The 17,095-nt window shown below is 39.5% G+C and overlaps 1 pseudogene; it reads left to right on the top strand.

Moving 5' to 3' along the window:
- The window catches only part of LOC137218732 (ski-like protein pseudogene), a 29,935-nt pseudogene extending 13,264 nt beyond the window's left edge, over window positions 1-16,671 (top strand).
- The last annotated feature ends 424 nt before the right edge of the window (window positions 16,672-17,095 follow it).

Raw genomic sequence — 17,095 nt, 5'->3', positions numbered from 1 at the left:
CCTGTCAGGTCAGTACTATTATTATCATCCCTATTTTACAAATGAGGAAACCAAGGCATAGAGAGGTTAAATAATTTTCCAAAGGTCATACCTGGGAAGCACAGAGATGGTATCTGACTGTAAGCAAGTATGCCTCCAGAGTTCATGCTTTTAAACACTATGGTAAGTACCTCTAGATTCTAGAGTTTAGAAGAACTTTAAATTTCATTAGTAAAACTTGAGGTGTAACAAATAGAACCTTGAGTTACCATAATAGAAACTATAATGCCAATAGCAGCATCTTGAGCAATCTTTATGTCCAATGGTAGAACGAGGGACTCACACAATAGAAACTGAATAAAACATAAATTATTCAATTCCGAAATTAGAGCCCCAAATGAAGACATCGATTTAATCTCAGTAATTGGAGTCCAAAATTCTACTACCAGAACTTCAGACTCAGCTCTGAACCTTCAGGTCTAATCCCAATAATGGAATCTGTGTTCTGAGAGTAAAGTCTAAGTTTCTATAGTATAATTTTAGTTTCTGAGAGTAGAACCTTGAGGGTTTTTCTTTTGTTTTGTTTTGTTTTGTTTATTTTTGGTTGTGTTGAGTCTTCGTTGCTGTGCACGGGCTTTCTCTAGTTGCGGCGAGCGGGGGCTACTCTTCGTTCAGGTGCACGGGCTTCTCATTGCGATGGCTTCTCTTGTTGCGGAACACGGGCTCTAAGGTGCATGGGCTTCAGTAGTTGCAGCACTCAGGCTCCGTAGTTGTGGTGCACGGGCTTAGTTGCTCCATGGCATGTTGGATCTTCCCGGACCAGGGATTGAACCCTGTGTCCCCTGCATTGGCAGGCAGATTCCCAACCACTGCGCCACCAGAGAAGTCCCAGAACCTTGAGTTTTAATGGTAGAATTTTCTGGGGAGACCTAGGGTTTTAATAGCAGAATCTAGAATTAGTGGATCCTTTAGTTCTGAAATTGGAAATTGGGATTCCAATAAGGAAATCTTAAATTGAAGTAGTAGAATGTAAGGTCCAATATTAAGATTTTGGGTTCAGAGAGTACAATAACACGTTTCAAAAGTAGGATATGTGATTCAAAGAATAGAACCTGGAGTTCTAACATTAGAACCTTGGGTTTTGACAAGAGAATCTGGGGTTATTGGAATATTAGAATCTGGAATTTAGGGAATAGAATCTGGAGTTGCCAAAATAGAAGGTATAATTCCAAAAGCAGCATCTGTGGCTTTAGTAGTGGAATCTCTTTGCCCAGTGGGAAAATATGGGACTCACAGAATACAACCTGGAATTCCAAACATAAATTATTGGGTTCCCAGAGTAGAATCTGTAGTTCAATAGATTAATTTTATGGAATGATAGTAGAATATGGACTTGTATTAGTAGAATCAGATATGCTCAGAGTAGACCAGGAGGTCCACTATTCGAATCTGGAGTTCACAAAATAGAACTTGGGAGTTTCAGTAGAACAATCTAGAGGTGCAATTGAAGGATTCTGGGACTTAAAGTAGGACTTGGACTTATAATGGTGGACTCAATATAGTTAGTTTTCATCTCAGTTTTCAACCCTTATCCTGTGTTAATAGTAGGATCGTGCCTCAGCAAAAATCACTATTTCCTGTTTAATGAAGGAAGGTTCTTAGAGGGTAGGATTTCAACTGCCACTTTCAGAAGTGTGTAGAATTGAATGTAACCTCCCAGTGTTACTGAAGGCTATTTGGCTCTAGATGAAAGAAGTCTTCTAATCAATGAGCCAGGTGATTAAGCCTGTGTTATGGGCTCCGAGGCATTCCAAAGGGAAGATTCTATCCTTGTCCTGAGAAGCTAACCATGAATGAGACAATACAAGCCCAATGTAGGGTAGAATGTAATCCAGGCGAAAAATGTGTAGGCCAGCACTATTGAAACGGGGGAAAGAGATAAGTGAAGGCTGCAACAGTCTGGGAGGATCCACAGAGGAGGCATTTCAAAGGACAGGTAGAATTTAAATAGGCAAAGAGGAGGCAGGGCATTTCAGGTGGGAAAATACTAATCATTTATGGAAGCAGGATCTAACATGGTGTGCACTAGCAATTTTTCCACAAGGAAGTATTATGGAGTGTCCACAACTCACTAGGTACAATGTAGGCCCTGGGGAAATAAAAGGAAATCACAAGTAGTTTCCTCTGAGGAAATTATGTGGAAAAAGCAATTGCAATGACTTTGGCATTAGATATACCTGGGTTTGAAAAGCACGCTCATTAACTTACTAGCTATGTAACTAAGCAAGCCCCTTTGTATCTTTGAGCAAAGAGGATAATGACACCTCCCTCAAGGGTTGTTGTGAGGATTCAGAATATTCATGATGGTGTGGTGTGGGGTGCGCGTGTGTGTGTGTGTGTGTGTGTGTGTGTGTATGTATAAAGAGGCACATGGAGGATGCTAGTTGATGATGATGATAGTGATGATATGCTGAGTCACATACAAAGTGTTAAGAAAATACAGAGCAGGTGACATTAGAACTGAGTCCTGATGGTAGGATGCATCTGACAATCAGAAAAGGGAAAGGGCATTTCAGGCAGAGGAAGCAAAATTTAGAAAAGTACAGAGGCATGAGAGGGAACAGTATTTTGGAAGACCTGGTCATTGATGAGGCTGGAGTAAAGGGTTTTTAGTGCCAGGCTAATTGCCTTTAGGTGATGGTGAAGCATTGAAGTGTCATTAGTAGGGGATTCGCTCAACAGAAATATATTGAACAGGCTTAGGGCCTAACTGAATACTAACTACACCAGTGTAGGAGAGATGGCCTCTGCTTGCATATACCTTACAAAAATTCAGCTGGGAAGAAAGATAAATAACAACATGAGCATAGAAAGAAAAAGGTTGGGCTTCAGAGTTAAGAATCTCTCCCTATGTTTCACCCATCAAGTTTACTAACGTTTACTGACACCTCCTTCAGGGAGTCTGTGAGCTCCCCGAGAATAGAGACTATGTCTTTTTCCCCAAAACTCCTTTCTGTGGAAAAACTCATACATACAGAAAAGTTTAAATAAATATCCATGAACTCAACTTCCTAGGTTTAATAATCAACATTTTGATTTATTGCTTTGTATATATTTTTTAACTATATGGAAGTTGCAGACACCATGACACTTTACCACTACATAATTCAGCATAAATCTCCTAAGAATTAGGATATTCACCTGCAGAACCACAATACCATTATCACACCTAATAAATTAATTCCCTAAAATCATCTATAATTCAGCCCATGTTCAAATTTTTCCAATTGTCCCTAAATGTCTTTTATAGTTAGTTTTGTTTGAATCAATTTTCAATCAAGATTCAGGCAGCTCATTGGATCATTGTGTACCTTAATATTCTTTTCATCTAAAATAGTCACCCCATTTTTTTCAATTACAATGACTTTTTAGAAAAAGGCCTATTTTCTTAAAGACTGTCCCACATTCTTGATTGTCTGGATTCTTATAAAGTAGAAGTTAAATCTAAAGGCTTGATTAAATATAGGTTAAACATTTTTGGCAAGACTATTTCATAGGTAATACTGTGAACTTCATGTTGAATTGCTTTGAGAGGTACATAATGTCAAGTTGGCCTACTCTTAGTGATGCTATGATTATTTGGTTAAAGGCGGCCAATCACCACACTCCCCCACCCCCACCTTTGCAATAAACAAGTAATCTATGGTGATATGCTTTGGTACCATGTAACAACCTCTCACCTAATAGTTTAGGATCTATTGAAAGACTTGCATGAATTAGTTATTTCACTGGTGGTTGAAATGTGATTTTCTAATTCCATCATTCCTTCTATATCTATGGCTGGCATTCTTTTGAAAAGAACTTTTTGTTTCCAACATGGGATGAACTAAAGTTCTTTCTTAAATTGCATGATAAAATGTTTAATTCTTTTCCATTTTACTACCAATTTTTAGAGTAAGAGTCGGTGAAATAGTCACCTCCAATTGTGGCAATGGATTTTTTCTTTTACTTTTTTTTAAGATAGTATCCCTTTGGGTTTGTAGATTTTTACTTATTCAGTATTCTACAAACAATGACAATTGCATTTAGTTTGTCATTATCTATTTTAATGCTTAAATTGTCCCAGATTTGGCCAGTGCAAACTCCTTCAAGCTGCCTCTTGTATAATTTTGATATGGCTCCATCATTCTTTGAGCATTTCCTTATTTTCTGGAACAAAAAGATATCCCATATTCACTTCATACTTTCTCTGCCCTAGACCTGGGATCAGCCATTTTTCTGGAGGGACCCCTGTTTCCTTTTATTGGGGAATGATACCTAGAAGCCCTGATCTAGGCATTAGATGTGCTTATTGCTACTGGGGTGTCACTGCTTCTGGGCTTATTCAGTGGACAGAACTAGAAAACTTATATTTTAAAAATCATGAGGTAATATTGATGTTGCCAATTAAAGCTTAAGTTTTTCTTAGCTGCTATTATATCTATTTTTCTTAACATGAAAATCATGGTTTCTAATAACATTAACACATTTATTTATTTGTTTTATCCTATAATATACATGAAATAGTTTAGAAATTATAATACCAATGTACTAACAATAAGACTAGAATCAAATTTAAGATTTCTTTGCAGATCTTGTCCTTAGACACTCTCCCACATCCTACTTAGCACCACGTTCAAAAGAAACTTGAAATAATCTTTTCTTTCTAGTAATTATAGTAATAATTTGATGTACAGTTAGGTCCATATGCTTTAATTTATCTTCAATTTTAGTGTTTATTTTTTAAATTTTTATTTTATTGGAGTATAGTTGATTTACAATGTTGTGTTAGTTTCAGGTGTAGTGCAAAGTCATTCAGTTATACCTATGCATGTATTCATTTTTTTTTAGATTCTTTTCTCATATAGGGTCATCACAGAATATTGAGTAGAGTTCCCTGTGCTATACAGTAGGTCTTTATTGGTTATCTATCTTATATACAGTACTATGTGTGTGTTCATCTGAAGCTTCTGATTTATCCCTCCCCCCCACAGTGTTTACTTTTAAAATAACATCTTGAATATATAACATTTTACATAGCCTAAAGTCAAAATATTTTAAATACTATATTTGGAGAAATCTTCATTTCATCTTCTCCACCACATTTTTCCCTCTGTTGATAGGCAGAAATTTTTAGTAGCTTCTAAAATACTTACAGTGTTTGTGTTTATTTCCTCTTTCTTTTAAAAAGTCCTTTACTTCATGGGCATATATCCAGAGAAAACCGTAATTTGAAAGGATACATGCACCCCCATGTTTATTGCAGCACTGTTTACAATAGCCAGGACATGGAATCAACCTAAATGTCAATCTACAGAGTAATGGATAAAGAAGATGTGGTACATATATGCAATGGAATATTACTCAGCCATAAAAAGAATGAAATAATGCCATTTGCAGCAACATGGATGGACCTAGAGACTGTCATACTGAGTGAAGTAAGTCAGACAGAGAAAGACAAATATCATATGATATCACTTATATGTGGAATCTAAAAAAAAAGGTACAAATGAACTTATTTACTAAACAGAAATAGAGTCACAGATGTAGAAAACAAACATGGTTACTAGGGGGGAAAGAGAGGTCGAGGGGAGGGATAAATTGAGAGATTGGGATTGACATGTACACACTACTACATATAAAGTAGATAACTAATAAGGACCTACTGTATAGCACAGGGAATTCTTCACAATACTCTGTAATGACCTGTATGGGAAAAGAACCTAAAAAAGAATGAGTATATGTATAACTGATTTACTTTGTTGTACAGCAGAAACTAACACAACATTGTAAATCAACTATACTCCAATAAAAATTTAAAAAAACCTTTACTTAAAATAATTGAAATCTACAGAAAAGATGCAAGAATAGTTTAATGAACTATCCTTCACCTAATTCATCTGTTATTAACACTCCTCCATTTGATTTCTCTCTCTTTCTTCAAAGTATTGATGGTGTTATTTTTATTATTTTCTAAACCATTTTAGATCAATCTGCAGACATCATGACCCTTTACTCCTAAGAGAAAGGACATTTAAAAATATGTCATAATACGATTATCAATTTCAGGAAATTTAACATTCATTCCATATTTTGGCTAATATATATAGTCCATATGCACATTTCACTCATTGTCCCACTAATGTCCCTTAGGTCAAGAAACAACCTCTCCACAAATATTTTCGCATTTCTGCATGGTTAGGTCTTTCTGAGAAAACAAATTCTGGCAACCTGGGTTAAAGGGTGATTGAACAGCAGCCCTAAAGATAAAGACTTCTGGAGGCATAAAAAGTCTTCTCCCTCCCCATAGCTATTTTCTCCAGGAAGATAAAGTAGAGATCTCTCTAACCTCTCCCTAAATAGGATTTGTTGCATTCCAGAGCAAACATCTCTCTTCACCTCTAGAGGGAACGATGGGCAGCTATGAAGGCTGCGCTAGATAGGCTCTAGGATTCATAACTTTGGAGTTTCTCTTATGTAGTACAAACTCCACTGTATGTGCCCTCTTTCTGTCACCCCATGGGAAAATAGGGCATAAAAAACTGGTGCTAAGATTAGGTCAGTAGAAACAGTTCTATCTCTGATCCAGATCCAGAGGTTTCATGTTCCCCTGTGTGTGTGTATGTGTGTGTGTGTGTGTGTGCGTATAAAACTGTGGAAGTGAGATAACATCTCAGACCGTTTATAGTGCAGGACTTAACACTTTATAGCATTTTCCTCCCCAGATCCAGGATCCTATTGGGAAATGACATGTTGCATTTAGTTTGTCAAGTCTCTTTAGTGTCTTTTAATATTTACCTTTTAACTGTTTTTGGCCGCTCATCACACTGACATTTTTGAAGAGTTCAGACCATTTGTTTCATAGTTCCCTTCTTTCTTACACATTCGCAGATAGGGAGGGCCAACTGTACTCTTCTGCACCTTGATTTTTCACTTAACAATATATCCCAGGGAATTCCCTAGCTGTCCAGTTGTTAAGACTCCATGCTTTCACTGCTGTGGGCCCAGGTTCGATCCCTGGTCCGGGAACTAAGATCCCACAAGCCGTGCAGCGCAGCCAAAGGGGGTGAAAAAAAATATATATATATATATCTATCTCCCAGAGATTATGCTGTATATTAAGGCCTTCCTTTCTTTTCTATGGCTGCATAATCCTTCTTTGTTTGGATATCCTGTTTCCCTAGTGCGTATCATATACAGTAGGTACTCAGTGAGTGAGTGTTGAGAAAGTAGATGGTTCCAAAAAAAAAAAACGGGTAAATGAATGGGGAACAGTTGAGCAGAAGAGCAATATATAGCCTGGACAGAGAATAATTTGGAGTCAGACAGACTAGGGATGCAAATCCAGCTATCCTGGCATTGAGCAGTTTAGCATAGTGGTTAAGTAAGCAAGCTCTTAAACCAGAGTACCTGGGATTGACTCCACCACTCACTTAGCTGTGTTCCCTTGGGAAGGCTATTAAACCAACTGTGCTTCAATTCAGTTTCCTCATCTGTGAAATGGAAATAATAAGAGCAACTATTTCATAAGGTTATTGTGAGAGCTCAATAAATATTAGCTATACTTTATAGCTATAATTTTTCTAAACCTCAGTTTCTTCATATGTAAAATAGGGCTAGTAATACCCATTCAGCAGGGAGAGGGTTGAGGACTAAGTGAGCTAATGTCTTAGTATAGTGACTAGCACAAAGAAGTAATTAATAAATTATAGCTATCAAGACTAGGGGATAGAGGATTATCGGTAATATAAACTCCTGTGAAGGTTGGACTTTATCTTGTTCACTAATGCAGGCCCAAGCACAATACCTTTCACATTGGCTTTGTAGTTAGACAAATCTATTTGTGTTTAAATTCCAGCCAGGATCACACCTACAAACAAATTACTCAACCTTTCTGATCCATATTATCCTCATTGATAAAACAAACATAATATTAGTTTCTATCTCAAAGTTACTGTTGGAATTAAATAGAATGATTGGTGTAAAGCTATCTGATCTCACCTTAGATGATGATTAAAAAAAAGTAAAGCATATTGCTGCCCATGTATGTATGCATTACAAAATATTTTCATGATTATTTCTCTGTGGTAGCCATGAGAATGTGACTTGGGAGACCTCCAACCAGGGAGGGTAATTGACCAAGGCTCCAGCTGCTGAACGGTGAAATTCATCACAGCATTTGTACTGGGGCCATGCCTCCCATGGGCTGGCCCATCAATTACTGAGTGTGGCAGAATACTAAGGCAGACCTGTTTCTGGGAGACATGGGACTTCTCTGATCACTGACTTTGGCTTGGGGATTCCATATGGCTTTGCCAAACCTTCCTCTGACTGCAAGGAAGCCTAGGGTGCTTTCACCCAATCTATTCTCCCTCTCTCCTTCACTTAGGGTCAGACTTACATGGTAGTCTGAAAGCTCTCTCAGCCTGTTCCAGAAATTTCCCATAATAAAACCTTTGCATGATTAATCCCATCTTGGATTCTTTGAGGGCCCAGACTAATAACCCCCTTGGAAAAGGATCACTTAAACATAATGAATATGTGCCTTTTTTTTTTTTTTGCGGTACGCAGGCCTCTCACCGCTGTGGCCTCTCCCGTTGCGGAGCACAGGCTCCGGACGCGCAGGCTCAGCGGCCATGGCTCACGGGCCCAGCCACTCCGCGGCATGTGGGATCTTCCCGGACCGGGACACGAACCCGTGTCCCCTGCATTGGCAGGCGGACTCTCAACCACTGCGCCACCAGGGAAGCCCGAATATGTGCCTTTTTAAATGCTAGAGTTCATGATGAGTATATTTAAATCCAGATATTAGCCAAATTTTATTTTGGAAGGAACAATGACTCAGAGAGGAAAGGAAACACTGTAAAAGGTCTGACCCTCAGTCACTTACTATTCCTGCTCCTTCTTTCCTTCATCTTCTACAGATGTTACGCCCAATAGATTTATTGCATTTTATCTCTGTCTTGGTGTCTGCTTCCTGGAGGACTCTAACTGACACAGCCATCCAGAGGGGGAGAACTCCTGGCTCTCGAAAAGTGTTTTATACAGAATGAAGGAGAAAAGCTGGAGTCAGGGTGGATGAGGGTGTGTGTGCAGATGGGCTATCAGTGCCACTTCCCATTTTGCCTCCAAAACAGTACCTGGAGATCAGTATATGCAAACTTGAGAGTTGAAATTAGCCAAAATTAAATTCTTCTAACCCACTGAACAAGCTCATCAGTGATATAAAAAGTGATTATGTAGTTTAGTAAATTAGAGGTCATGATTGGATGATGGTCTGGGGAATAGAGCACAATCAAAGCTGTGGAAAACTTCACATTCTTATGCCTTGGATTTTAGTTCTATTTTATTAGACCCAGGCAATAAGGTTAAGGAAATGAGTCTCACAACCAATTGCCAAATGAGTTTCACTGTTGTGCTTTATTGCCCCAAATATACCTCAAGCCCCTGAGGGAAAGAAGAAAAGTCAGATAAAAGGTAAAATAATACCAGTGGCAACGTAAGAATACTCTTGAACCCTTTATGAATGTCAGGGCTGGGTAGCCCCTGGTGCAGGAAACCATTGCCTCTGGCAGGTAGCACAGAGCCTTATTGAGGAAGTCATGCAACACAGAGCCATCTCTGTGTCCTATTTGCTGTCCCATTTGCTCCAGGAGCTGTGAGTGGATATCCCAATACCACTGTAAGAATTAATTAGATAAAATGAGCATTGGGAAGTTAATCATTGGCCTAGATTCTGGCTCCCTGGATACAGTCATCGTCAGGATAACCTGAACTTGGTGGTCAATCATTCCACAAGGGATATACAAGATATGAATGTTCTTATACTCATTTTGTGAAAGGAAAAAGTCACACCTTCACAAACATTTTTTGTTATCTGCATAAAGGAACTTTGATTTATTACTTGGTACATATTTTGCAAAAATTAAGAAGACATATATTAAAATCTACCGTATGGTATCCAGTCATAATAGAAGTCTGGCAGTCAAAATAGAAGCCCAAATGAATGAATAAATGAAGTGGCAAAAACTAGATTTGATTTTATATCTGACTCCCAAACCCATTTTCTTTTCACTTGACCATGATGTACTTATAAGCAGTCATTTCCTAATCCCATGCAAATTATTCTGTGAGAGGAATAAATGCTAGTAAGTAAAATAGAAAACTGCCATTTTGGTGCAAAGCTAAATCACAGATTCTCCATAAATGTTAAATAACAATGGTAGGGGACTTCCCTGGTGGTCCAGTAGTTAAGACTCCTTGCTTCCAATGCAGGGGGCACGGGTTTGGTCCCTGGTCAGGGAACTACGATCCTGCATGCCACCTGGAGTGGCCAAAAAATAACAAAATAAAATAAAAATGGTAGAAATCCATCGGTGGCAGTGTGCTTAGAATTTATAGAATCACACAGAATCCCGGGGGGGTGGGGTGGGGGAAGACCATTAAAGTCATCAAATCTAGGGGTTTTCAAATATGTTCAGGTAGTAGAGTTCCTGGAACTCACAGTGTTCTTTGCAAAACTTCACAGATTACTAACAGCTAGTATTATATAAACGGGAAATGATTTCACTAGCAGATGCCATGATGTAATGGGAAGGAGCAGGCTTTGAAGTCTCACAGATTGGACTTTTCCATTCACTAGCTTGTGACCTTGAGTAGGTTAGTTAGCCTTTCTGTGCCTCTGATCCCTCATCTGAAAAATGGAGACGTCTCCATTTCAGAATTGTTGAGGATTACTTTTGCCAGATGTAATGCTAATACCTTGACAAATGGTAGCTACAGGTCCATAATTCCATATGTAAAATGCTTGGAGCCAGATTTTTTCAGAATAAGGAATTTTTTTGGATTAAAAAAATGTAATATAGGGGCTTCCCTGGTGGCGCAGTGGTTGAGAGTCCGCCTGCCAATGCAGGGGACACGGGTTCGTGCCCCCGTCCGGGAAGATCCCACATGCCGCGGAGCGGCTGGGCCCGTGAGCTATGGCCGCTGAGCCTGCACGTCTGGAGCCTGTGCTCCGCAACGGGAGAGGCCACAACAGTGAGAGGCCCGTGTACCGCAAAAAAAAAAAAAAAAGTAATATGGGACATATGTCTTATAAGTAACACCCCAGCTGAGGGTGTTGGATTATGTCTTATAAGACATAAGATATGTCTTATAAGACATAATCCAACACTTAAATTTCTGCAGCATTTGCACCAAGTTTATTAAAAATATAAACTTCGCAAACCATCTTGAATTTAATTGGGGTTTTGGACTTGTGGATAAGGGATTGTAAACAGGTATTAGTATTATTTGAAGATAATACGAGTGCTGTATGTATGTATGCAGGTCTCCATAGCTTAAGAAAATATGCATTTTTTATGAGGGATGCTGTTGGTATCAACCCAAATCCTTTTTGCCAGTTGATGTACCCATCCTCCAGCTGCTGCCAGTGGTGGCTGATAACAACTCACAGTTGTCCCCTTCCTGGAACTAGCCCTCAACCAAACAGGAGCCACCTCTCTCGGTGGTGACGGAAGTGGGGAGAAGAACTGTTAATGACTGTCTGACATAATCCCTTGCCTTAAAAGACTAATTTGGGGACACAGTTCTTGTTTTAGAGTTTCCCTGTGGGATTAGACCAATGCCGGTCTTCGAAACCACATTCTTCTTTAGTTTTTCTCCCCTCTCCTATGCTGCTTCTATCTCTCCTCTTTTCCTAAGAGCAAATCCCTCAGGCTCTGCTTCTAGGGAACCTAACCTAAGACATTTGGTGCCAAGAGTAGTCCTAGAAAGCAGATTCTAGGAATGGGATTCTCAAGTTGGATCACGCAAGGACTGGATGGCAATGTGGTAGATGGAGTACGAGATTCCCTGGCATACTGTAAATGTAATTGAAAAGACTTGCACCTACAGTGAATTGGGGTGGAATACAGGCGGAAGGAAGGGGATGCTCAGTCTAACTGGCGCAATGTCTAAGACGTGAAAGATATATGGGAGCCGTCGGGACCCCGGACACCGGGACGCCCGTCACCGCCCTCTCCCGCCCCCGTCGCCGTCTGCGCCGCGCGGGGATGCCCCGGGCTCCACCCGGCTGGTCGGCGCCCAGTGGCTGCGAGATCCCTGCTCGGCGCCCCACGCGCCCCTCTCTCTTCTGACCCCGGGCGGGCGAGGGAGGTGCAGCCTTAGGGGTTGTGAGGTAAACCCGAGAACTTCCCGGGGAGAGGGTGCACGGGGGATTTCCACAGTCTTCCCCGCGGCCCCCTCAGTGGGGTGCTGTTGGGAGTGCCCTGGGGTGTTCCGAGACTGCGTAGGGGGAGGGGAGGTGTTTGGGGACTCCTTTTCCTCCACTTCCCGCGACCCCCTTGCACGCCCCGAGGCGTCCCAGGTCCCTTGCTGGCCCCCCCCACCGCCGCCGCCTCGGGTTTGAGGTGGGTGGGTGGCTTTGCGTGGGCCGAGGATTTCAGGGTTTGGGGGCTCCCCCATTCTAGGTCTCGCCTCCTGCCCTCTTCCTTGGCCTGCGTTGGCTGAGGTGTTCCCGTAGGGGGCGAAATCAGTACGTTGGCTAGTGGCCTTGGTCCTTAACCCTTTGGGTTTGTTTTAAAAGAAAAATGAACAGTAATCCTTGAAGATAACTGGGCAATTTTTCTTTAGGTTTCGTTTTTAATTGTACAAGTTCAAGTGGAGTCAGAAGCTCTTCTTACTGGTGTGAGGACTTATACAAGCCTTCATTTTGTCTACACAGACCAACAGATCATCATTTCTAGAGAAGATACTTTTTTCTCTCCTTTTTTGGTGTCCTTGGTACCAAATACTAAATTCGGGTGCATAATTCTGACACAAGTAATTGCATAAACTTTTCACATGTTGTGCTTAAAGCCAAACCAAACTGTTGTGTTGAACTTGGACATCTTGAGTTGAGAGAACTGGTAACTTTATTTTAATACATATATATGAAGAATTTAAGAAAATAAAGGCTTCCTCGGACGTGTGCCTCTTAAAATTATTTGGTTTGTTATTAGACATAAAATAAGAAATTTTACAGCACTTGCAGTGAAATTACACTAGAGTACAAGCAGAACCAAAACAAAGTTGCAAAATCTATTGACTAATTTAGGGAGATGTCTCTTTGGAAGTTTAAATTTTCTGTGAGAGTAAGTTACCATAAGTATTGGTATACATTGCTTTTCTCTCCTCAAATAAGTAACTAAATAACAACGCAAATCTCAGACTTATTTAACACAATAGTTTTTAGCAATGGAAAACCTACAGACAAATTTTTCCTTGGTTCAGGGCTCAAATAAAAAACTGAACAGGACGGAAGATGATGGCAGCCCTCCAGTGAAAAAAATGATGATACACATTCACGCAAATGGAAAAATGATGATAAACAAGATGCCAACAGTAAAGAAGGAACACTTGGATGACTATGAAGCGCCAATGGAAACTGATGAAGAGCATGTCAAGAGAACCTGTGCCTCTGTGCCTGAACCTTTACATTTAAATCCCAGTTTGAAACACACTTTGGCACAATTCCATTTTAGTAGTCAGAGCTCTCTGGGTGGACCAGCAGCATTTTCCGCTCAGTATTCCCAAGAAAGCATGTCACCTACTGTATTTCTGCCTCTTCCATCTCCTCAGGTTCTTCCTGGTCCACTGCTCATCCCTTCTGATAGCTCCACAGAACTCACCCAGACTTTGTTGGAAGGGGAGTCTATTTCTTGTTTTCAGGTTGGAGAAGAAAAGAGACTGTTTGCCCCAAGCCCTAAATTCTGTTCTCTGAGAATTTTCACTCCAACAAATAAATACAGTATGTGATGAATTGTACATCTATTGTTCAAGGTGTACATCAGACCATCTTCATATCTTAAAGGTCCTGGGAATACTTCCACTTAATGCCCTATCCTGTGGGCTGATCACATTAACTGATGCACAAAGACTGTGTAATGCTTTATTGCGGCCACATACTTTTCCTCAAAATGGTAGTATACTTCCTGCTAAAAACTCATTGGCTCAGTTGAAGGTAACTGGCAGTGCCTTTGAAGTGGAACATGAATGCTTAGGCAAATGTCAGGATTTATTTGCACCCCAGTTTTATGTTCAGCCAGATGCTCCGTGTATTCAGCGTCTGGAGTACTGTGGAATGCTTGCGCTCCAGACATTTGTGATGCATTCTCACAGATCACCGGACAAAAGGACTTGCCACTGGGGCTTTGAGTCAGCCAAATGGCATTGCTATTTTCACGTGAACCAAAAATACTTAGGGACACCTGAAGAAAAGAAACTGAAGATAATTTTAGAAGAAATGAAGGAGAAATTCAGCATGAGAAATGGGAAGAGGACTCAATCCAAGATAGATACACCACCAGGAGTGGAATTATAGTCACGGTATCCAGTTATAAAGCAGGAAGGTGACCATGTTTCTCAGACACATTCATTTCTACACCCTGGCTACTACTTATACATGTGTGATGAAGTGGTTGCCCCAAATGTGTGGCTTACTTCGGCTGTATCCTAGCCTAAAGAGGTCACAAAGACAGAGGCAAGTAGATCTACACTAAGACATTCAGAGAAGCCTCACAGCAGTGGGAAACATCAAAAAACAGTGTCTTATCCAGATGTCTCACTAGAGGAACAGGAGAAAATGGATCTAAAAACAAGTAGAGAACTATATAGCCACTTAGATCCATCAGTTTCAAATAATTCTACAAGCAAAAGGAAACCTGAGTCTACCACTTGCAACTTAGCCAGAGACACAAGTAAGGCGGGAATTGACCGTGATGCTGCAGCTTCATCTCCACTTCTTGTCAAAGATGTCATTTGTGAGGATGATAATGGAAAAATCATGGAAGAAGTAATGAGAACTTATGTAAAACAACAGGAAAAACTGAACTCAATTTTGCAGAAGAAGCAACAACTTCAGATGGAAGTTGAAATGTTGAGTAGCTCAAAAGCTGTGAAGGAACTCCCTGAAGAATAGCAGAATTTACAGAAAGAGCTTGAATCTTTGCAGAATGAACATGCTCAAAGAGTGGAAGAATTTTATGTTGAACAAATTTAGACATAAAATTAGAGCAGGCAATGAAACAAAAATGTACCTGTGACTCAAATTTAGAAAAAGATAAAGAAGCTGGATATGCAGCACAGCTGGCAGAACTGAGACAGAGATTGGACCATGCTGAGGCTGACAGGCAAGAACTCCAAGATGAACTCAGACAGGAACGGGAGGCAAGACAGAAGTTAGAGATGATGATAAAAGAGCTAAAGCTGCAAATTTTGAAATCATCAAAAACTGCTAAAGAATAGAAACCTTTAAAGAGATTCATCTGTGTGTTCCCAACAGGGTCTATTTTTGTTTGTTTGCTTTGGTAATTGAATTCTGAACAATTTATCTGCATGAAAATAACTAGACATTGTATCCATTTGTAGATCAGAGAAAGTGAAGAGATTATATATTAGTATATAAATTTTTACATTTTCCAAATGAATGAAAATGTATGTTTCTTTGTACTTTTTTTTCAACCAGCTCAGTAACAGTACTTTATCGTTTCAACTATTAGATAATCTGCCTATATTTCCAATGCAATTTAGCAGTTGCATACTTTTTAAAAGCTGCATTGTGTTATGGAAAATAGTTTTGATCAATTTTGTTATCCCTATTTCAGATTCAATTTTAGATACAATGGTGGCTTCATAGTTCATATATAGAGCTACTCAAGGAGTTGAATCTCCATTTTTTTTTCATGAACACAATCTCATTTCTAAGTTAATATAGTACACTCATTATTATAATCAAAATTTGCTTTAATTTTGTTCATATTGTGGAATGAATTTCCACCAGTTCTCTTCTATTTAATGTCTCCTAAGAGACATTTTGTCAGTAGAGGAATTTCATTGATTAGGTTATAGCACACCCCATGGGGAAGGATAACATGCTTTCTTATACACTGCTGCTAAACACAAGAAGCAGTTATAATTAGATTTTCTGTTTAAATGTGGTTATATTCAGAAAAAAATTTTTATGTAGCAACTTTAGAAGAGGGAATAAAATGTAATAATTTTTGAACTTTTATGTTGTTAATAGTGGTGTGAAAATATTAATGTACTTGAGAAAAACTGATACCATTGATGTATATCAGTTTCTATACAATCCATAATCCTCCTGTACAGTTTCTCTATGTAGTTGTGGGTCTTACTGATATTTATATAATGGATTTGTTTTCCTTAGTGGATTTTTCCTTTAAATTGTAAAACATTAAACACTTTGAAGGCTAAAAAAAAGAAAAATATATGGGAAATAGCAACTATAAGGATTGTGGAAGTGGGTGACTGATGCTGAGTCTGATGAAAGACTGATAAAAGAAAATGACCTAAGATCTATTAATCAACAATTTAAAACAAAGGACCTCACTGTTAGTATTTAAAGAGACCCTCATCTCTTGCAGCCAGTATTCAGAGATAATTATCAAGCAGAAATTTAAGAAAGGGAGAATTTTAGAAAAGGCTGAATTCTCAGTGTAGGAAAGTTTCCTCATAAGAGTTGGGTCCTGATGGGGAAGAAGTAGGACCTTGAGATTTGGGGTGAAGATATCTAGGTAGATTCATTTGAAACGCTTGAATCCCAAGACTCTCTGAATCCTCTGAGCCTATAGAAGTGCTCCTCTGGCCTAGGTGGGAAGATAAAGGCCCATACCTCCCCATTTTGTACGTACCTTATAAGACAATGTAAGTCCTCCTCAGGATCTGCTCTGATTTCTCCTCGTGGCCACCAGACTCATAACTAGGATCAAATGGCCCATCAGGCAATATTATATCCCCAAATAGCTATAGCACCTGACTTACACGTAATGGCAAGTACTAGGAAAGGATGCCTGAGGGCTGGATAAATGGAGGTGGGAATTTAAAGCTGGATAAGGGAGAGTTCATCAATATCAGGGCTCTCTGTTGTGACACAGGATTTAACACTCAGCAAGGACCCCTAAGAGATGGTTCTATACACTGCTGGAATGGCTCTTTAAAACTTGAAAAAAGTGATAGCCACACATTAAATAAATAGAGATGCCAGAACTGCCATGGTAAAAGGAATCAAAAGGCTCAA

The sequence above is a fragment of the Pseudorca crassidens genome, chromosome 2 (genome assembly GCF_039906515.1).
Source record: "Pseudorca crassidens isolate mPseCra1 chromosome 2, mPseCra1.hap1, whole genome shotgun sequence".
Classification (NCBI taxonomy): domain Eukaryota; kingdom Metazoa; phylum Chordata; class Mammalia; order Artiodactyla; family Delphinidae; genus Pseudorca; species Pseudorca crassidens.
This window is presented reverse-complemented; position numbering and strand designations above follow the sequence as displayed.